Source organism: Mya arenaria, chromosome 14, assembly GCF_026914265.1.
Source record: "Mya arenaria isolate MELC-2E11 chromosome 14, ASM2691426v1".
NCBI classification, from domain to species: Eukaryota; Metazoa; Mollusca; class Bivalvia; order Myida; family Myidae; genus Mya; species Mya arenaria.
This window is the reverse complement of record NC_069135.1, coordinates 9,063,090-9,090,563: the sequence shown is the minus strand read 5'-3', so window position 1 is coordinate 9,090,563 and position 27,474 is coordinate 9,063,090. Positions and strand designations below refer to the sequence as shown.

The following is a 27,474-nucleotide window of genomic DNA, read 5'->3' as shown; positions in this document are numbered from 1 at the left end:
ACGCAGTAGCTCTCGTTCTGGACAATATAGTCCTATACTATCATGATGTTTTTTGTGAACTGTCGATCGTAAAATTGTTAACGACAGGTGTAGGCCGGGTTTTTAAGATGCAGGCTCTCTGGGTGTGGACGTGCGTGCTACTGGAGCTCATCAACTCCCTCGGTCGTGTTTTAGGTGGACAGACGACGAGATACCACCATGGGTAGAAACAGACCGGAATATCTTACATCCCAATTAAAGAATTAAGTTATGTTCAACCTTAATTTTAAAAGTCGATAGTTATAATTCATGTCAGCGACCGTCTATGCTTTGTCGTGCAAGGACCTTCATCATTAAAAAGCACGCGGTTAAAGCCAAAATTCAAAATGCTTCAATTTTTATTATTCCTCAGTTACAACTTTTTTGTAGCGATAAAACAAACAAACAGTGTTCACAGTTTTCGAAAGTCTCACCAAGGCTTGGCTGAATGCTTGTCATGCCCCTTTGTACTGATATAGTTGAACGAGCTTATCCACCGCTTTTAAAAGCTCCTTTTGATATTTTGAACTGTTGTTGATTAAACCATTACACAAAATAACAAAACCCTTTAAAGCGTTGCTATACGGCCTGGTGTACCATCTAAATAGCTCAACGTTAATACCAAAACCTCGGCTGTACACAACAATTCCATCAATTGCTCGTAAATAGACATAGAAAATTACGCCGCAAATTACCTTTCATTAGCCACATTGTTACTTATGTCTGGTTAGAACTAACAAACCATGGTTAATATGGTTCCATGGATAATTGCAGGTTAATAAATGTATACCAGGCTCCATAGGATGATTCATGCAGTAAAATGCACTCCCTTGTATAATTGATTTTGGTGTCCGAAAGGAAAAACAGAAAATAGGATCATCTTTTTACGAGTATGTAATGATGACAATTGCATAAACTCTGGCTGATAGTTACACGCAAGTTACAAAGTCGTCCATAAAACGTGATGTGGACATTATTAGTTCATCCGAAATGTCAGTATGTACAAAATTGGATCTCCATATTGGCATAGACTGTTTGTTTTCTATATAAAAAAAACATTCTATGACAGACTCTATTCCCACGGGATGGACGCTGACAGTTGCCATGTTTTTTGCAGGAGCTATGCGGATATTTGCGTTCACAAGGAAATGTTAGGCAACGTGGTTCGGATCAACACCTATATGTATGCACGTGGGCCATGATTCATGAATGTTTGTATTATTATAGGCACATATAAGTTGCTCGACGATTCATTGAGTTATTTATAGCTCAATTAAATATCATTTGCTATACATCTAAATTGTAGTCTTCCCATTAATGATCTTGGTGATGGCAAAACTAGTATGTGGGGTCTGGCCACCGGAATGCATGATATTGATTATAGATAATAGAGCTGATGTTACGTCGGACGCATTGTATCAGTATTATTCAATATATGTTAGTTCGTTATGTTATCGGTAACTCGTCAAGACATATCATTTTAGTTCCACAGTTTGTCCGTCGTCAACATGATCATTATCGTGATTTTGCTGCTTTACCTTATTGAAAGTTGCGATTGCCTTCCGGATTTCAGCAGATGTTCTTTATTTAAACACTAAAATACTCACTTGTCAGAACCTCTTGGATGTTATATGCTGCTTCGTTGTCTCACGTTAACTGTGCTAATTGAAATGAACAGCCAATTTACGAGACGGCTTTATTGAAACGTCGAATAGCTTCTAATGGTCAGTGTGGACACTTTCAAATCATGGGACAATCAATGAGTTCGTAAAAGAGTGCCTCGATATTTCAATAGAATATTGACTGTATGAGTACACTCCCACCCCACTATTTCTCGAAACATCTTAAGTCCCTTATAACAGACTTAGCTCACTATTGCTGTGTAAGTATAATTTGTGTTTGGATCTCACTCTTAAAGCTTATTTTACATTTAAGGAAACAATCATATGATATATGATGATGACGGTAAACCATTTTTTTATATGTATCACGAATATAAAGTGAAAACATTTGATTAGGTAAATCGCCACTAAAGCTTGTTACTCATGTTTAATACTTTTGAGAAATTGAGGCCTGAATAAGTGAACTTACGACGCAAGTTTCATGCGTCCAATGCCAATGGCAAATGGATGCTGTATAACAGTATTGACATACTGCTATGGAAACTATAGAAGTCTAATATGATATGTTTTTCAAATGTAAAAACCGCCAAGCAGACGACACACAGCATGATTCTCACATCGGTAAATACGTTACATACTAACTGGTTAACTAGGTAAGATGCGTGTAACCAGTTATCTATAAATGCATTTGTGGCTTCTAATTCTAGCACTAACTCGTTATATGATTTGTGAATTCCACTTATTAAGTAGCATAATAACTGGCTTAATGAATAAGGTTCGTGTTACCAGTTACCTAAAAATGCATTCCAAAATCAGGCACTCACATGTTATCCAGTTATGGTTCACGAACTCAACTTAGTAAGTAAAATACTTACTGGTAACCTAGATAAGATGCGTGTAATCACGTATTAAGTCACTTGCTAAGTGATATTCGTAAATCATAAGTAGATTACAAGTTGTATGCATCTAAATATAACAAACTAGCGCATTGTTAATACGCCATAGTATTAGAAAATCAAATTACGATCAATATGATATACAGGACATAATATTTTGTCAGGTAATATTGCTCCACAGGAATCGTTCTGATGGGATTTAAAATTGAAAAATGTACGTGATTTTAAAGTCACTATTTAATCAGTCAAGCGTTTTAATTTCAATGCCCGTAAAATTTTCATTCTGAGACATTCGTATGATAGCAAACAAAACGTGCATGTCGTCATTCAAATGAACCAATATATAACGCATTTTTTCTAAGTATATAATATTGGCATCGGAGTTAGTATCAATTGTATAAATTGAGTGCTAATTGCATGTGTATGCTGTTATTAATATGATAATGTTCTGTGAATACCCCGGAGATTTAAGTTCCAGGAGATGCTCTGGTTTTATTCATGGCCTTTTTTATGTCACAAAAATCTGCAATTTCTCATAACTCCACGAACCATAACTACAATCGTTGTGTACCTTTGTCGTGAGCGCAGGTACTGTATTTAAGAGTCAGTTGTGTATGACTAAGTTACTGAGTAACATTAAGCATTATCGAAAGCGGCATCATTGTAATTATGTATATCAGACATTGTATCGATAATATTCCATGACTGATAAATGTAAAATTGTTGCCAAAAGACACAAACAATTGATAATGAGATTTCTGCAGTGAATTAAAGAGAACGACTTGTTAATAATTTATTTGCGTAAGTCTTCCTTTATTCGTATTGTTGTATTTCTGGCGGACATATGTACGCCCACAGGGGCAGGTTGCGTTGTTTTGACACACCACGCCCCCGTCCGTTTTTTTATCATTTTTTTTATGAAATTTTAGTAAGAATAAGATGTGGTAACTGTAACTTGTGAAAATTGGCAAAAAAAAATTATTTTTTTTATTTTTATTTTTTATTTTATTATCTTTGTAAAGGGTGACGACTTGACCCTGAATTTCCATGTATTTGCCGACATGACCCTGTTTAAGAGGCCATAACTTTATCAAATCTTAACCAAACTCTACATTTTTGGATATTCCTTGTAGAGTTAGTGTCAATCTTTAAGAAAATGTACAGTTTTAACGAAAACAAATGCAATTTCAAACCCGAGTTTCCTAAAACATGTTACTCGACGAACCAACTACCCGCAAATTTCACCGAAATTTTCCAGACTAAAATGCATTATCCCGGTATTGCATCATAAATTTAACACGTGTGCTTAAGAGAAACAATATATCTATCACGATACAGGTGAAATGGAAGTCAAATATCGTCCCATAGAGCCGTGCATGCTAAAAAACAATGTTCATACTTTGTTTACAATAATTATACATGCCAGCTAGTATGTGTATACACGAACAAATTTACCCACGCAACGCAACTATATCGTAGATGCAAGCAGGGCACCAACGCATGCACCGTGAATAATTTCCGGTTGCGCAATGTCCATGTCAGCATATGCGTAAAGAAATAAACAAAGATTGTAAATCGTGTGCACGGCTCTGTTGGACGATATTTGACTTCCAAAAACGGACGGGGGCGTGGTGTGTCAAAACAACGCAACCTGCCCCTGTGTGTACGCCGAACGGAAGGTATTGGTGAAAATAAAGAGGTCGTTTATAAAATACTTGTAACGTGCGATTCAGGTTTTAGACAATGTATTTTACACCATGAAAGTATAGCACATTCTTTACCGGTCCCATTTCTATGGTTGCAGGACAGGGGAATAAGACAATTTGTTTTGAGCTGAAGTGAATTTTGTTATTGTTGTGTTCATGGCTCTTATCGTGGAGAGAAATAGGTAGAATCGGTTAACGTCTCCGATAGCTGTACTTCAAGTTGCTGCAATCGTGACTGTGTTGGATTAAGATGATTTGAGAAGTTGGCTCTCAAAGCAGCCTATCAGTTTTTCAGGGATATTGTACGCTTGATTATTTCTTTTCTGCAATTCGATATTTCTAATGGATTGTACAATACCTTTTTATTTTAACGGCTAATACATCATTGCTGAAACACATTCAGATAAATGACATCGAAACGGTGTGGACAATGTAACCTTAAACTGGAGTGGTTATTTTAATATGTAAGTCATAGAGTTGTTAACGGCCGGTGGAGGACGGATGTTAGGATGCAGGCTCTCTGTATGTGGACGGCCGTCGTGTGCGTGCTGATGGAGCTCATTGACTACTTCCGGTCGTGTTTCAGGCGGACAGAAGACACGATGCCATCAGGCGAAGAAGCAGACCGGAAAAGGCGGAGACATGACTGTAGCTACTTCAAGTAAGCGTTGTTTTCTATTTCTAATTTGCTATTAAAAGTGGAAACGTTTTGTTTTTTACTTCTTCGCAAAAGGTCTGACATTAAGTGAATTTGACAACGTCTGTATATCACGGTTTAAAATTTGGAAAAACAACCAAGCTCAAATGGTGTCATCCTTTGAAAACGTTAAACACGATGAAATATCTTATTTCCGTTTTCCAGGAATAATAAGTGTTAAACCCGTGTTTTGAAGGCAGATGTAGAACTTGCATTAGTAAAAGAGCATATAAGCGAGCGTTAATGCGTTGTCGTTCAACGATTTACATACTGGTTACCATTTGAAAACCGTTAAACTGTCTTTGCGCATATATGTTTAAGTGACACACTTATTCAAATTCACTCTTATAACAAATATGAATTTTGACTACTTACTAAATAATTGATTTAAATAATAAAATATTAATTACTGATAAAAGGATTGTAATCGTGCATTTAAAAGCAGAACGCTTGTCCGGTTAGCGCAGTGGTTAGCGCACTCGCTTATCACCTAGGCGACCCGGGTTCGATTCCCGGCTTGGGCGCATGTGAGTTTGGTTTGTGGTCACCAAGCCGGACAAGTGGGTTTTCTCCGGGTTCTCCGGTTTCCCCCACAACACAAGACCACACTCTCGCGTAAAATCGTGCCAACGAGAGTGATTAATATAATGTTGTAATAACTTGTTTCACAATCGTTGTAAAATAAATATGTTTAAACTTAAAAAGCAGAACGCGCAAATATATTGAATGATTGGTAAATGCTTAAAGATTCACTGTGGTATACTATGATCTCATAAGGTAGAAATACTGTGTTTTAGGCTCATTTGTTTCAAATTAAACTTGGTATCCTTCAGAACCATTGTTTTCTACATTTATTAATCCTTTTTGGAATATTAAAAGAGTATTATTTATTGTGGTAAATCTTATCTTTAAGAAACTTCCTCAATTAAAAGCCCAACTTTATTACGTTTCCAAATTTAGCTATCATTTAGTTGTTTGGTTTAATTTTTTTGGCAAATTTTGCAACATGCCAGGGTTCATCAAACACATGATTTTGCATTGTGACAAACAAAGGTGCTAATAGGTCCAAGGCTGGCTTAAATGCTAATAATTCCCCATGATTAACTGAGTCAAATAGACGAGCGTCATTAACTGTCGTAGATGCCCATGTTTTTAATCTGTTGTTGTTGAAACATTACAAACAACGACAAAAACCCTTTAGATATTGCTATGTTACCTCGTTTAAATTAAAAAAAACCTCAACGTTCATACCAAAACATGACTTGTACACAACAGTATCATTTGGTTATCAAAACAGACATAATTACTCTACAATTTAGCTTTCATTAGCGACATTGTGACTCATGTCTGGTAAAAACTAATAAACTGTGAACATGTTTCCATTGATAATTCCAGGATAATAAATGTATACTAGACTCCATAATTTATAATGATTTATAAATGCACTTCATACACTTCCTTATTAATTTTGGCGTCCGAAAGGAAAAATCGGTAAAAACGATAACCTTTTACGAGTATGTTATATAAATGAATATAAATAGAAGATAAAGTATGCTATACTATACGCCCGGCTTCAGCGTCGGCGTCTGCATCGGTGTCTGCATCGGCGTCCGGCTAAAAATGTAGGGCAGTTTGGCATTTGCACTTATAACTCCAATGCCCTTTATTCCATTCAATTCAGGATCATGACACCAGGAGGTTACATAACTCCGTTTTATCCTTAGTACAAATTATGGCACCAAATTAACTGATGGACTTAGGTTAAAGTTTTAGAGCAATTTGTGTCGAGTTAAAGTTTGAGGGCAAAAAGGGAATTTTCGTTGATAACTTATAAACCCTTCATTCAATTGACTTAATACTTCACACAATTGTTGACGACCATTTTTTCAATAAGGTTACATTAGGTTACATTACACCATTTCATTTTAAATACAAGTTATTGATTGACTTAGGAACTTAGGTTAAAGTAATAGAGCACATTGAGTCCGGTTATAATTTAGGACAAGGTAGGATTTTCACTTATTACTTCGATATCCGTCATTCAATGGACAATACTTCACACAGTTGTTTACAGCCAACACAGTTTTAGACCTCTATGGTCAAAGTCGAGGTCAATGTAACAAAAATAGAATGAATTCAAACAGTTGAAACTGAATCTCACAACGGATGCTGAAAATTATTTTGTCAATCATTAAAACCCTTTGATTCGTCGTATTGGTGCGTTTCATGTTTACTCCTTTTTTATTACTTTTCAAAGGAACGTAGTGCACCGTTATTGTTTTAATTTCTAAGACAAATTTGTGTATAATCGACAACTATGACAACTCTTGTCATGTTTACAAGTAACATAGTAAAAAGCCGTTCAGTTTATGAGAAATGTAAGTTTGTACTAACTTTGCTCTCAATATAAGCATGTTTGTTTACTATAAAAACAAAATTTGACAGACTCTATTCCCATGTGATTGACGCTTACTGTTACCATGTTTCCTTGCAGGAGCTACGCAGACGTTGGCGTGCACGAGAAAATGTTAAGCGACACAGTGCGGACAAACGCCTACAGGTATGTACGTGGGCGATCAGTCCTGAGTGCTTGGATTATTATAGGCAGATCCTTAATGTTATTATTATTATCATTATTAATCTATTATTATTATTATTATTATTATTATTATTATTATTATTATTATTATTATTATTATTATTATTATTATTATATCAATGTATGATACTGTCAAATCGAAAGTTAAACACAATAATTTACCAGGAGAAGGGTTTGACTGTATGTTAGGTGTACGGCAAGGCGAGAGTTTGTCACCCTTCCTATTTTCTATGTTTTTAAATGATTTAGAAGATGTGTTTATACACAAAGGCCTAGATGGCATAGATGTTGATATGTTTAAAATATTTCTTATTGTTTATGCTTCAACTAAGAATGAGATTTATACTTAGGTATTATAGACAACACCCTAGTATGTATAATTAATTGCGTTGATCAATACAGAAAATGAAACTATTTTAAAACAATCTGAGTATGTTTATATACAAGGCTTTCGAACTTAGAATGTATGAATATTCACACATGTTTTGTACTTGTCACTATTTTTGTATGATATTCGGTCTACGATCTTCTGGTAAATAAATGATCTGTTATTATGTATTTTCCTTGGATGATCTAGGGTGATTGCAAGACTGATCTTTTTGGTTTGTGGCAACTAGAATGCATGGGATTTCCTGCTTAAAAAATAGCTGCTGTAACGTCAGACGAGATTTATTCAATCTTATTCAAGAAAACACGGGTGTATATCAGTTTGTTTTATCATCGGTAATCCGTTAAAACTATCATTTAAGTTATCAAGGTCATATCAAGTTCCAAAGTCTGTACACCGTCAATATGATCATGGTTGGGATGTTGCTGGGCAATCTGTCCACCGTCAACAGAAGCATTGTTGAGATGTTGCTGGTCAGTCTGTCCGCCGCCCACATGATAATTGTTGAGATGTTGCTGGTCAGTCTGTCCGCCGTCACAATGATCATTGTTGTGATGTTGCTAGTGCGCCTTACTCTAATACGAACAAGGACATGTAATTCCATTGGGATATAACCACTCTCTGTTCGTCTTTTTAGAGTACAATATTTATATTATATAACCTTAAAGCAAACTGAGCATGAGATTCCATTCTGCATGATTATGTATTCACGCGGGATAAAGAATACCAATGCGATTATGTAGTGTTCATAAAAAATCAACCGTGCACTTCCCCTTTATCAGATGTCTGATTCTACAGTTTTCTTTTTCTTTGAATACCGTCGGTTTAAAACATGTGATTCAAATATGGAAATCAGCAGGTGTTCTGTATGTATAAACACGAAAAACACTCACTTGTCAGAATCCATTTACTGTTTTCTGATACAGTAGAAATAATTTTAAGTCATACATTACGAAGAAAACCCGATTGTTTCACATTAGATCGCAATAGCAACAAATTCACCCAAACCTCTCGTGGTATATTACTGTCGGTGCTCACTCAGTGAAATATACTGCGATCTTTTGCTGAAACAAACAATTATCCTCGCTTAATTGTCGTGCTTGTTGTTAATTTTAGTCGCTCCAATTACGAGGATCAAGTTTATGTAGTCAATACGTCTCGTGTATGTGAATGGTTTTATATCGAGGAGTAGGAGTCTATGCTGTTTCAGAGATTTGTTTTGTTTGGTACATAGTCCTTGTAATTGATTTTGATGTACGTACGTTTAAACTTCAAAATTTAAGTTTTTATATTCGTTTTTCATGTATTTATGTTAAAATGAGTTGATCTTTCTTAATGAGTTTTCAGTCTGTAAAATTTACGGAACAATTTGACGTTATTGTTAGTGAGTGGATGGTAGGTGACCCCTTGCAATTATATATCCATGCAGTTATGACAATCGTGCGGTTTATTCAATAAAAAACAGTGTCCGGTGATAATATTTTTTGTATAAGTTATAGTATCTGTACAAGTAAATGTACTCGTTCCACTTTGTGTTACATTATTTTCTTCCGTATTTCAGGGTTACTGCCTGTTCTATGAGTCTATGCTGCCGTCCGTCATCCACTGCAAAGACCGGTGGCTCAAACAGGTACATCAATACCCGTATCACTTTTTCTGACTGTAGTATGATTGGTGCAGCATACTGCAGAGCCACTCTCAATGTCGTCTTCATTATGGCTGTTACCAGATACCCGTAGACTATAATCTACCATTTTATCTAATGAAACGGCTCATTGGCCTATATCAAGTTCTACGCTTATTGGTTAACAATTTCAATTTTCAGTGTGCTTTTCAAAGTCCACCTTCTACATTTTAAAATGAACTTTGTATGTCCGTTATAGTTTCTGCTTTTCCTAACACATTTACTTATCGTTGTGTGTATCGCTCGTTATCATTCTTTAAGGAAATATTTATTTTAGCATTCATTTAAACCCTGGATATATCAAAATAGTCCATTGCTGACCAACAACTACTGGCCCTTATAGCACATAGGTGCTTTTTCTTCCAGGATGTTTTGAGGTTCCCGTCAACCGCTACACTGTACATTCCCCCATTCTACGTAGTCGAGTATGATAACAGGTACCTTTATATGGTCTGTCGGAATAAACTTTGATTATGTGATCGTCAATACCACACATCACGGTGACTGTTTGCTATGCACCTGAGTGGGCAAATATATAAATATTTACGTTTCTCTTGTGTATAAAAACTGCCGGTAATTTCAGGTGCCGTACATTATGATCGACACATGCAATGAAACAAAAGTCTACAATTGAGGACAACTCGTATTGCATTGTGTAATAGTAACCGTGATGTTATATTAACGAACATTCAAGTAGTTAAAATATTTGTATTCGTTGTTGATCATTAACGTATGGTTTTTGTCAGAGCAGGTGCACGTGAATACCATACCAACGAAAGCTATACGAGCGCATGCGCAGAAAATCTGTCACCTCGACCTGCTCACAGTACAGGCATCAGATCTTGAAAATGTCCAGGTGCGTTTTTGGTCATTACAGAAACAGAGAAGATCAATTAATTAATTAAATAATTCGAATTATTCAGTTTTCGTTTGCGTGCTGTGCATAATCTTAAATAGTTCTTGCATTATAAATTTCATCACGCAAATATCAGAAAACGAACACATGTAGAATCTTGAGCTGATATGATTAATTTTCACATGACTTCATTAATTACGAATTTCTGCGGAATCATGTGTGTTAACAGATTATACAATTATGAAATAACTACATGTCAGGGAGAATTCCGGTTCCAGTGTTTCGGGCAGACGCAAGTTCACGGGTTCTACACTCTGCACGTGGTTTGACGTCGGCTTTCCAGAAGGCGTCAGTTTGACAACATCGCCTTACGCAGAGTGTGTTATTCTGTGTACTTTATATTCTGCATCTAAGTCTCAAAATGATTTGTTTATGATTGCAATTCATTAAAAATCATGTGCTTAGAACATATAACTTTGGATGCCGTCTGCTTTCTCATTGAATATGTGTTTTAGTCATGGCTTAATCTCACACGGACTATTGTCTAGCAATTAAGGTATTGGTCTCGCTGTGTTATAACAACGAGAGTAATGCCCAACATATTTTGCATCAAACTTCCATTACCATTTAATTTCTTGTTAATCTTGCCAGGGAGACGCACTGGTCACAGACAGGCCTTTTACGTGGAGGAGCCTTTTCCGGTTGACCAGGAAACGTGTATTTCCGGTTCCATCGACATCCGGCCACACAGGGAAGCCGCAAGGTTAATTGCGAGCATGTTATAATCGTTTCGCAACGTGCTGTACATCAATGACTTTGTTTAAATAAAATTAGAGAAAACTAAAGAAAACGCCTACATTAGTTTACCAGTCTGTTTACGTCGTCCATTTTTCTGTACAACGTAATTTATTTATTTTTATTTTCCTTTAACCGAAATCTTTATTCAAGGTAAATGCATTCATTGTGTTTCTGCGACAATGCACATTTGCAGCACCTGTATCTTATTTTTAAGTTAGTGTTTCTTTTCATGAACGAACATTCAAATGTATTAAGTTGGAAATGTTTCATTTTCCTAAATCGAAATCTGCATTCAAAGCGGACAATGCATGAATTGGGTTTCTGTGACATTTGCAGCACCTGAAAATTGTTTTAAACGTAGACATGAACAAACTGCGGAATATGAAGGTGAAAATGCGCTATCTTAAATTTAACTTGTTTCAGGTTCCTAGATATCAGTATCACGCACCAAGTGAACAACGGACCAAAACACACGAGGACGCATCTCATGAACGACTGCTTTGTCTGATGACTACAAGACATTTGAGAAGAGCATTTTATATCTAATGAGGGACAGTAAAGCCTCCAAGACAGAAGCTGTTATATGCAAACACCTCAGCTCCTTTCAAGAAACTATGCATTAGCCTTCTATTTATTTTGCACACGGTTGCCCACGATTGAGCAAATATGACCTTTCATATCTAGATTGTTGTACGGGGACTTGTGAGCTCATTTATATTCTTTACCAAGAGCCGCGCTACAAGTGTTTGTAGAATAGAAGTGACGGTCTCTTATCAGTACACTATAGTTTCTCCATCAAGGTGTCCTAAGTGAATACCAATAGTCAAGTACTTCATAAAGTGGACAATATTCTAGGTCAAGACCTCTAGTCTCACTGACTTGATTTTGTGCCTTGAACATTGTGATATGATATGCACTAAAACGTCATATAAAAGCCATATGAAATATGTGTTTGTATGTACAGCATAGGGAAAGTACATGTACACTGTAGAGAGTATTGTTGATCATTTAGCGTGCAAATGTACTGGAACAAGTACTTTATTGGTCACGTGTCAACTAGTTCTTATATCATGTCATGACTTGCTTTGTTTGTAAGAATAATCATATACATGACAGGGATACGTTTTTGTTTTATTTACTGTCGAATAAGATGTGACAGGATCTAAATGTCTTTTGACAGCGATACTCCTTCCTTTCTGATGCAAACGTGCATTTACTTGTATGTCGTTATTTTATAAAATATCAAGTTAATATTTATATGCACACATAAAACTCGTTCTCTGTATTCTTTTCCGTAAATAATGGGTAAGAAATTAAAGCCAATTGAATTAATTGCAGTAAGAATAAATACATGTTCCTGGCCAGGCTGATATGTACTCGTATCTTAAGTTATCTGCTTCCAGGTAATCTCGCTCTGTCTTATAATTGTGTGGTTTAGTCCTAACTAAATATGATACCAAACAACACTCACTTTGGATAATGCAATTCCTCTGAATTAACGAGCACGATTTGTTTATAATAGTCTTCTTTCAATGTTTTAAAACGCACGGAATTGACGATGGCATTCAAATTTATTCAACAAAACGTACTTGTAATATAAACACATGACGCTGACATTATATAGAAGTTTATGGTTTGTTTCAGTGTAAGATCGTATTATATTTCGGCGATTGACCACCACCGACTGGTGCTCACGAGGTGATTTGGAATTGAGAGTGGTAAATATCGTGTGTTTTTTTTCACTGATAAATCACTAAAAAACATATTATAAAATTCAAAAAAATCATAGTATAAACATCTTTTTTCAGCAATTACTTTGTGGAAAAGGCTTTTTAAAGAAATAAATAAACAGAAAATGCATCTCTTCGGAAATTCATTAGGCTAAATAATTATATCGTAACAAACTCCAAACACCAAAGAAAAGAGAACCCAGCAACAAACTTAATACAACAACAATTTCTTCACTTGTCCCGTATGTTTTAATGTCATCATTGTTTATTACACATGGAAAAGTGAACATACTATATGAACAAATCGAACAACACTTTTAGAATCATTCCAATAAATAATTGTATATTAATAAGCCCGACTTTGCTAAAGTCTAATTTCTGTTCATATTGTTCGAATGTTTGAATACAGCATCATTTTAGGAAGGCAAATGTTCGTAAAAGAATTGCCAAGCATTAACTACTGCATCGCATATTTGATGAATGTTTGTAATAGCATACAACACGTGCACACCCGCTCGTCTTTAATAAATAAAGTAAGATTTGTAAATATTAAAAAAATGATAGCATTGTTTGACTGCGAACTAAATATTTATACATAAATACTGTATATTTAAGGAATGCCCGCAATTCATTACTTATATTTACACCAATAGTTCATTATTTCATTCAAGAATTGTTAAAAAAACTTAATTTCATTAAAAAAAAAAATTCTCAGTAACCCATTCCTACCCATTCTGTAAATAGACATTCGGAGCTCCTCGGCCATTTTTTCAAAAACAACCTCGGATGTATGCCGGTACATCTGTTGAAGTAGTCCGTATTTTTTTTAATAAAAGCATTAATTAAATGTAGTGTTTAAGAGTTGTATTCATTGCTCTCAGTTTAAATTGATTGCCAGTGAAGTGTATTATTGCAAACATAATTACGATTCCCAAGAGTTAAGTCATAAATTTTAACTACTAAATAAGATTACTACGCGATCTATTTGCAGCGGACTTGAACTTACTTTTTAAGTATGTAAACCGTCCATATACATCCGAGGTTGTTTTTGAAAAAATGGCCGAGGAGTTCCGAATGGTAAATAGAAAGACCCGACTCTAACCGGAAGCATTTTTTTCAAATGACGTCACAATATCGCTGGAAAAGATCAACCACTTGAAATCACTTTTAAACGTAAAATTCAAACAGTTATGGCAACTACACATTTAAAATTTAAAAAACTAACACCTTCTAAAATGTTGATTTATATTTTACGGGACCTTCTGACACAATACAAACAATAACAAGATAAATATTTTTCATGTATATTGTTATGCAATGAATTGCGATCCGAACATATCCGAAGATGTTGTGTTCATCGATTGATGGACGCAATTGCCGAAATGAGGTTCATTTAAGTAATGGAAGTTGAGGTGTAAATATGATAAAATATGCCATAAATTGAGGAGTTATTTCAGCCGCATTGATCTTTGCTTTTCTTTTACTGTTATCACATATCACATAATCTTAAATCTTGAATAATTTTACTCTTTTATCATATTGTCAGATTGTGTAGGACTTGTTTTGATAAAACCTTGCACGTCTTAGGTTGGCTATTGAATCCAGCGATCAGAATTATTTAGTTAATTATTGCTATTCAATATTTTAAACGCTTTGCAATACTTTTTCAATTACACCAGAGCAATTGATCATCGCTGAATCATATTTAAATTAGATACATGAAACTGACAATTAATTGGAAAATCAAAGAATTAATGTGGATATATTTGCCTTGGTGGTGTTTATGAAACGATATAATTGTTTTACTGGCAAATACAAACACTAACAAAACATTTGTTGTTGAAGATCTCACAATCATAACTTGTACGGCAGCATACATCTGTCAGTTAGTTTTTCAGGCCCGGTATGTATTTATTCTTGGAATTGGTATCAAGTGGGTGCTAATCGCATTTTTTGCGGTGAATTCAAAATAGAAAAATGAAATAAAATTTCTTCCGGAAGGAAGGTCTTGTTTTTATTAATGCTTAATTCTATGTCTAAAATTGCGATCTCTCATAACTCCACAAACCAGGATCACAATTAAAATTTCGTTAGGACAGGCACTGTATTTGGAAATTAGTTGTTGTCTACGACTGAGAAACTTACTGAAGGCAGCGTCATCGTTATAATGTATATCAGATATTGAATCAACTCCATTTAATGGGTTTTTAATTCTGCAATAAAGGTACAACTGTTGCCAAAGCCCACGCACACAAGATAATGAGATTCCTGTGAATTAACGAGCACTACCTGTTAATGATTTATTTTCGTAAGTCGTCATTTATTCGTATTGTTGCAAATGTTCATGTAATATGTCTTGTGTATATCGCGTTATTTAGCAGTTCCTCCAACCCTTGCTTTGTCTCATTTAGATTGTATTATAGTTGATGTCGAAAGATGACAATATTGGATAACTATGCGTCAAACGTAATGTATTGGATATAAGGATATCGTTCGTGAAATACTTTTGTTAACCGGGGGAGTTTCAGAGTTTCATGATAGGCGAATCGTCATATAAACTTTCTACTTTTGGCCAAAATACAAAAGTATAATGATAAAGCAATTGCGTCATTTCAAAAACATATATTTACAAAAGCAATATCCAACTAATAAATAAGAAAATATCACCCCTATTTTTACGTCCAATAGAAGCATCTATACTTCCGGCTTATCTGGTATCAATTTCATAGCACTATATACGTTTTTATCTAAGTTTGTGAAATAAATCACTCTTAACTGACATCAAATATTTAGATTTAGCCACATTTGGCCAATACTATTTAATACAATATTTATTTCTGTTCTGAACATTCGATTTCTGTTGTTAAATAACATGCAAGTACGGCACATACTAAACCGTTGCGATATCTATGGTTGCTTGACATGGGAATTTGTTTTGAGCTGAAATGAATTTTGTTATTGTTGTGTTAATGGCTTTTATCGTGAATTGAACGTCTCCGATAGTCAATGAGATGGATAAAGAGTATTTGATCAGGTTTTAGAGGATATTTCAGGCTTGGTTGATTTTTTTCTGCAATTCGATATTTCTAATGGATTTTACAATGCCTTTTTATTTCAATGGCGAATGGATCATTGATATAGTACATTCAAACCATAGATATGTGAATGACATTCAAACGTTCTTGACAATGAAACGTTACACTAGAGTGATTTTTGTTATCTAAAGATCGTAGAATTGCTAACGGCCGGATTTAAGGATGCACGCAATTTGACCCTGCATGAAAGGATGCTAGCTTAATTGAACATTAAAAAAGAAATTAGAGTTTTAGAATTATGTGTGTAATGTCCCTTAATTAACTGAGACAATTTGACGAGCACCATTAACGGCGTTATATGCTTTTGTTTTAAACTGTTGCTGTTGAAACATTACTTACGACTACAAAAAGCTTTTAAATATTGCTATATTACCTCTCGATACGTCAAAAATCTCATACCAAAACCTGGTGTGTAAACATCAATTCCATCGTTTGCTCGTAAAATGACAGACATAATAACGCAGCAAATTAGCTTTCATTAGCGACATTGTTACTCCTGTCTGGTAAAAACTAATAACGCGTGGAAAACATGGTTCCATTGATAACTGCAGGATAATGAACGGATACCAGACTCCATGGAATGATTTATACAGTTAACAAACTCTTCCTTACATTATTCACTTCGGCGTCCGAACGGAAAATACAGTAAAAACGATGATCGTCTTAGGAGTGTTTAAATGAAAATGGCCTAGCCCCAGCGTTTAATTCCATGTTTAAAGTTACACGCAAGTCACGAAGTTCTAAGTCGTTAATAGAAAAGTCAGCATCCGCAATATCAGTATGTACAAAGTTAGCTCTCCATATAAGCATGCTTGTTTCTTATAAGGAACAGTTATCTGACAGACTCCTTCTCCATGTGATGAAGGCTGACATATGCCATGGTTTCTTGCAGGAGCTACGCGGACATTACCGTGCACGAGGAAATTTTAAGCAACACGGTGCGGACAAACGCCTACATGTATGCTGTATGCATTTTGGACAGTTGTCCTGACTTCTTCTATTATTTCAGGCAGATCCGAGTTGCGCCACGAATAATTCTTAATTAAATATCATTTGCTATACATGTATTTCCTTGGATTATCTAGGGTAATTTCAACACCTATTTGTTTGCTATTTGTAAGGGTCCTTAGAATAATTGAGATTTCCTATTTAATTAATAACTGTTATAAAGTCAAACGAATTGAATCAATCTTATTCAAGAAAAAATACCGGGTATATGTCAGTTCGTATTATAGTCGTTAATTCGTAAAAATCTATATCATTTAAATAACACACTCCGTCGCTCTCAACATTAGTATCATTGTAGTATATCGGATTGAATTTACTTTATTTAGAACAATTATCGGTTTTTCTTTGGGGTACAACCATCATCTTTTCGGGTTTTCCAGGGTATGCTGTATCTATACATTATATTATCTTTAAGGAAACTGTGAATGAGATTCAATTCTACATAAAAATGTATTCACGCGCTATATGGTATAACAATAATTCAAAACAATATAAGACTGGAAATTTAATTACCAATACGCGTATGTAATTTTAATCCGATATATCAGCCTCTGCATTTCATCAGAGTGCTTTTAAATAGAGCCGACACCTTCTGAAAGCCAGATTTCAATCGCAATTTCAAAACCGACGGTATTTAAAGACTAAGCCTGAAAACTTTGTAGAATCAGAAAACCAATATATACTTGTCAGAACCCATTTGCTGTAATAACCTGCTTCTTATGAACTTTGCTAATTGAAACGAACAGCCAAGTATTGTTGCGGCTGGAATGGAACATCGAATAGACATCAATTATAAACTAATGTTTTTTTCTTATGTGTGTAGGGAACCAGTTAAAAGTGACGAGGAAGACGACCACATGTCTGTACGGTTCAAACGAATCGTATATAACACGTGTCTCAATTGTTGAATTAGTTTCGTTTCAGTTTAAGCAATTATTCAACGTTCACGTTACCCTATGGACGAACACTATCGTGTCCAATGCTCCTCGCTGTCAAGGTTTTGATCAGATGAAGTGTCAGCCGTCAAAATCCACCCTATAAATGACAGTGACAGTCATCTCAATTCCATAGAACATTGCATTGCCATCATCTAGAACTTCGGATACGTATTTCAAACATTTAAGTGTTTGGGTGTTCTAACACATTATCAGTTCTTAAATATGTATGGGCAGTATTTATTAACTTGCAGTAAAATTTGATGTCGCTCTGTATATGTTAAAACTGTTCATGCTCATTCTAACTCGTTGCAAGGAGTGGTGGGTACAGTTTCCAGAGCCTTTTACATTTCATATTTGTGCTGAAGTTTTATCTCTTGTTTCTACTTTAGCCTAGCATTTTTTTGTGACCGTTCGTGAAGTTTGTTTGCCGATTAAGCGTAATGGTTCATTTGTGGACAATTTGAATGAAATATGGATCTGTTATATTCACCATTGAAAATAAATTGCTTACGTAACTATGTTTTGCTGTACAATTTATACGTGTATTTCTTGAATTGCATTAACCGTTTTTACTGACCACATTCCTTTATGTATTTTACATGCTTAACTTTTACATTATTAACTTATTGCGTGTTGATATCATGTGCAATAGATGCGCTGTCAATAACAAGCCCGACTAAAGTATCCCGTCTGTCGCATGCCTGTGCATGTGTTCATGATGTATTATCATCCTTAATGAAATTTTTTATTTATGTTTGGCACTTAAAAAATGAAATAGAAAACATAAACAGCATTAACCAAATGATAAAATCTTCCCAAACAATAAGAATGTTTATGTTTTATAATGCATTCCTTAACTAAAAAATATTCTGAGCGGCTGTCTCTGGTAGGTTAGGCTTAGTATTTCTGGTTTATATTCGTAAGCTGCTATAAAATTATCTTTAAACATTGAAACCACCATGTGTCGATTCCGAATACGCTTTACTACGAATAGTTGCACTCACAATGGACTTACCTTGATTGTGTTTGTGCACCGGGAATAGATATCCACTATGTGTTTATAGTGGCTGTCAGCGAGAATGGAGCGCGTAGTTTTCCAGACTTCCAGAAACACCACTGCCTCCGCTAGCTATATCAATTTAAATCTTTAATAACATTACTTAGCATTCATAAAAATCCTACAGCCGTCTCAGATACGGCGTGGCAGCGGATTTTGGAGCTGGCATCGGTATCTTATTAGTCTTTTGTGTACAGGCCGGCGCCAAGAAAGTAATGCCACGGATATCACATCTTTCTTCTGCATACAGGAACCCAACATATTCATGTTTTTGGTTGACCCCCAAAATGGCCAAATTGTTCAATGTAATGACATGCGGATATGCGATAATGAATGAAGGACTTCCAATATATAATTTATTATAAGAAACCTTGAAACCTGATTCATGGAATAACTATTATCCTGATAAACTGTTTTATCTGTAAAGTACCGTTATCAACAACCAATTTGAATGAACCGTTCTTTTAAAGGTTTCTATGTGCACTTTCATCTTACCAAACTGTAAATACCACGACACGTTCCGCGACATTAAAAAAAAAACATGAAGGCATTTGAGAATCAAAAAAAGCAGTTTAATCTAATTGCTGTTGTTTTGTTCGACAAATATCGCACCTCTTTCAACTTGGCGAAACATCCGCAAATAATGATCGTATTTCCTGAAATGTTAGCAAAAACATTCATCGTGTTTTGTGGCATTCGCAGTCTCAGTTCTTCCATTCTACACATATTTTTCTTGATTACATCGGATGTTTTTACGTTGATTTCATTATGCTAAGAAGGGCTAGGGTCCACCCAACTAGGACATAAGTTAGTCAGAATCAATACTTAAATGACCATAGTAATTTCGCTGGAATATTTAATATGTTTTATTAAAACTTCACTACCTTGAGGTCAAAGTGACTTCCGTTCGAAGAACCGTTCCCGGAAACAGTCATTAAAACACACAATACGTTTTATTTATGGCAAACCTTATGTAATTTAATTTCATTACTATTTTCGGATCAAATCTTTAAAGATTAAAGTACGCCGATATTGCCTTTACGTCGACCATTTTTATTTTTGTTCAGATGTCGTCAGAGCGGTACTCGTTTTTGTCGGCTATTTTGAGAAAGTCCGTAATCGCCGTCACGAACCATGATGATATCCCATGTGCAAATTATAATCATTTATAGCGTGAACAAATTTCTACAGTAAATTATCACTCTAACATATGAATATTATCAAACTATTTGATAAGGCAATTTCATGAAGCTTTGTCATTTATTATACAAAACATGATAGGTTTACTGATTCAAAATGAATATTAGTTTGAATCTGTTCACTGTTATATTTTTATTTGATCTCATCTAAGGTTTGCACAATATTTGCGTTGGTTTTCTGAAGAAAGAAACAAAAATCACTTGAAGGCATATACATGCTATACGAGAAAAAATAGTTTGTTTCAGACGGCAATAAATTCACCCCAGCCTCTCGTGAAATATAACTTGTTTTGCTTTCTCGGTGAAACCACACACTGAAACAAGCAGCTGTGCTCGTGTACTATCATCGTGGTCGTCGATATCACAAGGAAGAGGTCGTTTATTCTAAATAAGAATACTCTCAGTCGTCTCTTTTTATGATTTATCAAAGAGCTTAGTCAACGTTTTCATTTTAAGTAGTCAATACGTTTGGTGTATGTGAACGATGCATGCTGTTTTTCTGGGATTTTTTTGTCAAAATCATATCATAGCTAAACGTTGTAATTGATTTTGAAGTACGTACGTTGATAGTCAGAATTAAAGTTAAGGAACACAACATGATATTTCTTAATGAAAATATAAGTTGATTTTTCTTAATTTGTTTTCAGTTCGTTGAAATTCCGGAAAAGCTTAACGTTATCGTCAATAAGTGGATGGTAAGTGTTCCCTATGCATTTTAAGTAGCGATATATATATAGTTATGATAATCGAGAGGTCTACGCAATGAAAGATAATGTCTAGTTGTAAATTTTGATTTAGGTTCAACATATGCACAATTAAATATAATCAGTCTACTTTCTGTAACACTATTGTTCTTTATATTTCTCGGTAACTGTCTGTTATACGAGTGTATACTGCAGTCCGCCATCCATTGCAAGGTCCGGTGGCTCAAACAAGTATGTCCAATACCACGCTAGGTATCGTCTTCATTATGGCTCGTGCCACAGACAAGTTATGTTCACTGTTGACCACACAACCGTAGAATATGACTCATATTTTCAAAAGGAAACGACTCATCGGCCTGTTTTAAGTACCACGCTGAATGGTCAGCGTTCAGTGGGCTTTTCATACTCCATCTACTCTGTGTAAGCGTTACCATAGTTAGGAATGTACTTTACATGTCCGTTAAAGTTCCTGCCCCTCAAAGCACATTTACTTATCGTATTGTGTATTGTTTTGCATGCATTGTTTCTAAATATATATATTTGTGCGTTCGTTTAAACCCTTGACATTAAGATACAAAACTGTTAACTACTGACCAATCATCCCTTGACCCAATTTCTCGAAACATCGCAATTGCGTTATACATGTAACATGAATAAGCTAAACACTTTATTTTTGTTTTGCGTTATTTGTGTAATATTTACGTTTTTAAGAGATATTGGACTATATAAAACAAATCATCTTGATGAGAATCGCTATAAACTCTTTTTATTTAGTAGAATCAAGATTAAGTAAGAAATGTGGCAGCATCCTTACATAACTATGCTTTCAGAGCTTTGATTTTTAAAAATATTGCTAACTCATGTTATCTTTAAAACCTTTTTTGGCTGACTCGGAGTGTTTTGGCATGTGACTTCATTTTCTTCGAATATTTTACATTTTCAAATCATTTGGAAGGAAAGATTCGCTTTTATTTTTATTAATGTTTTCTTGATTTGTTCCCAATTTTAGTACAAAGATGCTTTTTATTATGAAACTCTATGATAACACAGTTTTAAACGTTTTAATTTATAAGGCAGGCTGTGTGTTATGCTCATAGTTTCAAACAATGACTGCATCGTATCTTTGAAAAGTTTTTTTGAATTAGGTGCTCTGAATTGTATTCATCCGTCTACAGATAGAGTTGGGATCTCTTATCATAGAAGTACTTGGGGTTTACCTATTAGTTTTTTATTATTTGTTTTATTATTAAGTTTCCTCAAGTTAATGCATACTTAGATAAGATTTACATTTTGCGTTTTTTTCTTTATTTAGGATTGTTGGGATAAGAGTGAGGTTTGTGCACTTAAACTGGTTTTAACCCCCAGTAAATTTACATTTTACTGACCGTTCCAAGGTACCTAACAATCCATGATAAACATACCTAGTTTGTTTTTACATATAGTTTTTATGCAATGTGCTGTTTGTGGAGTTTTGTGCTGTTTTTCCATGTTTCTTGTTTGTGATTTTTTGTGTTTTTTTTTGTTCTATGTCTGTGGCGTTTACCAAGTGCCATTAAACCGGGTTTATATTTAATCTTTTTGCTACTGAGCTTGTTTCTGTAGTTTTTCGCATAAATATAAATGAAAAAGCCAATTGAGCTTGTCATGCAAAAATTCTTTAGTTTATTGGAGAAGTTGTGTATGATAAACTTCAGAAATACAAAGATTTACATTGCACAATTTCTGTTATTTGTTTCAATATGTGGTATTGGAAATATTCCTCATATCGTACACTCTTCGCAATGAAAACGACTTCCATTCCTGCTATATGTGACTTATTTCCTCCAGGATGGTCTGATGTTCCCGTCAAACGCTACTCCCTGTACCCTGCCCCCTTCTACGACGCCGAGTCTGATTACTGGTACATCTATATTTCTATGAACCATTCATTGCTAAGCATCTGAGTGGGCAAATGTTAACGTTGTGTAGAAAAACTGTCAATCATGCCTGGATATTAAAACATAACTGATTTAAAAGCTCGCGTCCAAACCTTACTACCACAAACACGTGAGAGTAAAACAAGAACATAGAACAATGATTTGTTTTTGTTTTGGAAGCTGGAGATATGGTCTGAGATTCGTTCCGCGTACAAGTTGTCGATGGTGATAATGAAATCCTACGCCAAAGCATTGCAAGAATGAATAGCGACATTTATGGCACCTACAATGTTGCCGAACATTTTGATGACCCATGCAATGAGACAATAGTTTTAGCTTTAATGTCGTTGAGGAAGACATGATCACTCTTTCACCTCATTCCTTTCTTCAACTGGAGTTATCTTGTGTTTACGATTTGTAATGGATTGAGGACACCTATACTATAATGTATACTATCAACTTTTGATGTAACATGATCACACATTAATTTTTTTAACGTATTGGTCTTCGTTGGTAATTATTAATGTAATGTGATTGTCAGAGAAAGTGCATGTACATGCATAGAACCGGAAGCTTTACAAGCGCATGCGCAGAAAGTATGTCACCTCGACCTGCTCAATACAGGCATCTGATTTGGAAAATGTCCATGTGTGGTATGGTCATTACAGAAATAGAGAAGATCCATTAATTAATAAATTAATTAAATGATTAATAAAATGATTTGAACTATCAAATTCCATGTGCGGTCTGCTTTTCATCCCAAGGGGTTGTCGTAATTTGAATTTCATCACGCAAATGTCAGAAAGCGTACACATGCAGAAAATAAAGTTAATTGTATTAATTAAATAATTTCCTTAATTATTAAATTCTGCCAAATGATGCGTCTAAATAGCTTGAAATATTATGAACAACCAACACGTCAGGAAAAGTGCCGGTTCCAGTGTTTATGGGTCATTACATTATTCTGTCATGCCTGAAGAATGCATCTACAACGTGCCACAGTATATGTGTTTGTATAAGACAGACGATGGTCTCACCAAGTATACATTAGTTTCTCCATCGGTGTTTCCTTAAGTATCTAAGAATTGTAAGTATGCCATAAAGTAAACGATATGCTTTGTCTCAACTCCTTGTGTCACCGACTTGACTTTGTGCCTTAAACATTGTGATATGATTTACCATTTCATTACATTTTCATATAACACACATTTTAAATCAATATTCAATTTGATTATATCAGCTGATGTTTCAAAATCAATAGAGAACCTTCACTTGGGTAGTGTTTGATATTAATTTATTCTCAAATGTTACCACAAATCAAAGTAAATATGCAGTTTACCTGTCTGGACGTTTTAATGCAACCGTTTATGAATTCTAAAATGCACGTAAAACATCATATAGACACCTGTACAAACAATGTTAGTTTTTAACTACAGCATAGGGTTGGTGCATGTACAACGTTGGGATGTTTGTAGATCATTTAGAGACCAATAGGGAGGAATCACGAATATCAATATCTTCCTTAACCTGTCTTTTTAAAATGTAACGTGCGTATATTTAATGTAACAGACAGTGCATATTGGCGCAGGCCTGAACGGTATTTCAGTACTTGATGGTTATGAATTCTTCATAGAACTGCTCTGAAATTCAGAACCTTTTCCTTTAGACACACTCGAACGCTTTTGTTTGATTTCCATATTTTATGATTAATCGAAAACACATCACTTATTCTTTCACATGCAAACCTCAGTGTAAATCTGCTAGACTTGTAACAATCGTGATGCGAGATATGACATTTAATTTGTCTAATGACAAATATACCCATTCGTTCCTCATGCAAACGTGCATTTACTTGTTTGTCGTTAGTTTATAAACTTTCAAATTAAAATATACGCACGCATGGAGGTCGTTCTCTGTATTCCATTCTGTAAGTAATGGGCTAATATTTTAAGCCAATTAAATTAATTGCAGTAAGAATAAATGGATGTTCCTGGTCGGGCTGATCTGCTGCCAGGTAATCTCGATTTGTTTTATAATTGTGTAGTTTTGTCTTGAACAAAATATGCTGACAAGCAACACTCACATGGGATAGTGTATTTTTTTCTGAATTAACGAGCACGATATGTTTATAAAGGTTTTATAACGCACGTAATTGACGATGAAGTTCTAAATAACTTAGTAAATACACACATCCCAGTTCGGAAAAAGCAGGGCGTGCTCAACAACATAAGCGATATTGAACATGACGCTGACAATGTAAAATTCATCATCGTGTCATTGTTTAAGCATCATTTTCAGAAATACCTTTGTGAAAAAAAGGTATACAAAGGAAAAAACACGGGTGCACGTTAATTAAATTACAGTACACTCAATTTTTAATGCAAATGTCTTCTTTAGAATGATATATATAACGTGTGATCCACTTAACACAAGTTTGCTGTAAGAACGTGGAGCACGAGTTAGCATGCATTATATGTTCATATGGCCACAAGGGTAACAGTAAATATATGTACAACACTGAGGAGGAGAAATTTTGTAAGTGTCAGTTGACCTTTACGTGAAGGAAAATATCGCAAGCGACTTTCAAGTCCTTAAGTAACATTAACTTAGTTATATATCGCGGCCTTTCTACTATCCTTCAGCAATACAGTATACATGAGTTAAAATATCTGGTGTTGCTTTGATCATGTCCGGCATTGCGCGATGTCATTATTTGGTTATTGCTATTGAGACATTGATGTGGACACAGTGTCCCCGGGTTCAACCCTTAACAAATGCTACCGTTTCTGTTGACAATTCAAATCATACAATGAAAGCTGCAGGAACAAGCCTAGTGAAATATTTAAATATAAACCCTGTTTTAGCGGCGATTGATAATGGTCCAAACGTGTCTTGACGACAATGAACAAAAGACACAAACCACAAACATGCATAAAAAATAACCTTTCCCAAATCATATCAAAACAAGGATAGTGGATTTAGCCTAATTCTGTCATCAGTGACTTAAGACGTTTCGAGAAATTGGGGTTGTACGCATATGGTCAATAAGATATTTCATTGAGATACTGTGTCACTTTGTTCTGACCTCATTGATTGCAACATGATTTAAAAGTGTCCGTTCCGACTATGTAGTATATAGCTATGTTTATTCGAAGCTCCAATCTACCCGTAACGTTAATTGGTTGTCCATTTCAATTAGCACAGTAATGAGAGACAGAGAAGCAATTACCATCCAGCAAATGGGTTCTGACAAAGTGAGTATTTGTGTGTTTATATATAAAGAACACCTGCTGAAATCCAGATTTCAATCGCAATTATTTTTTAAACCGACGGTAAAGAAAAGATAAAGAATGTATAGAACCAGACATCTAATAACGGGGAAATGCTCGGCTGATATGTTTGAGTAACACTATATACGCGCCTTGATAAGTGAAATTCCATATTTTTTTATGATTGTTTTTTATTCTATATCCCGCGTGAATACATTATTTGGCAAAATTGAATCTCATTAACTTTAATGTAATACAAAATAATTTACTCTGAAGAAAAACGAAAAAAGGGTCGTAATATCCCGAAGGATTAACCGGCTCTGCGTATTAAAGTAAGGCGAACTAGCAACATCAAAACGATGATCATGTTGACGGCGAAAAAAACTAACCAGCAACATCGCACCGTTGATTATGGTTGCGGCGGAAAACTGACCAGCACCATCTCAACGATGCCAATGCTGACGGCGGACAGACTCACCAGCAACATCGCAACGTTGATCATGTGGGCAGCGAACAGACTGATGTAGCAATTTTAAGACAAAAATGCTGATGGCGGCAGACAGACTGACCGGCAACATAACGACGATGACCATGTTCACAGTAGATAGAATGGCCAGCAACATCCCAAACATGATGCTGTTGACGATGTACATACTTTGGAACTTGATGTGAACTTGATGACTAAAATTAAATGTCTTAACGAATTACCGATTATATAGGAAACTGACATATACCTGTGTTTTCTTAAGAATAAGATTGATAAATTCGTCTGACGTAACAGCAGTTATTAATTAGACAGGAAATCTCAACCATTCTAGTGGCCACAGACCAGCCAAATTAGTTTAGTCAATCACCCTAGATCAGGAAAATACACAAATAGCAACTAATATTAACTGTAAGTATAAATAACTCAATATATCGTCGCCCAACTCGGATCTGCATATAATAATCCAAGCACTCAAGACTGACAAGCCACGTTTCTACCGGCATTTTTCCGCACTGTGTCGTTTAATCTCGTGCACGCCAATGTCCGCGTAGCTCCTGCAAGAAAACGTGGTAACAGTAAGCGTCCATCACACGGGAATAGAGCCTGTCAAATAATGTTTTTTTATGGTAAACAAATATGCCAATATGAACATCAAATTTCGTACATACTGACATTTTGGATGAACTATTGTCCACATCACCACCTATGAACGAGTTGAACATTTTTACTTGCGTGTAGCTGTATGTCCGAAATTATGTCCTTATTCTCATTTAAACATACTCGTTAAAATATGATGCTTTTTACTGT

At 35.1% G+C, this 27,474-nt stretch overlaps 1 pseudogene; it reads left to right on the top strand.

The window, feature by feature from the left end:
• Positions 1-4,751: 4,751 nt before the first annotated feature.
• Positions 4,752-12,302, top strand: LOC128217517 (protein arginine N-methyltransferase 6-like; annotated as a pseudogene).
• Positions 12,303-27,474: the final 15,172 nt, after the last annotated feature.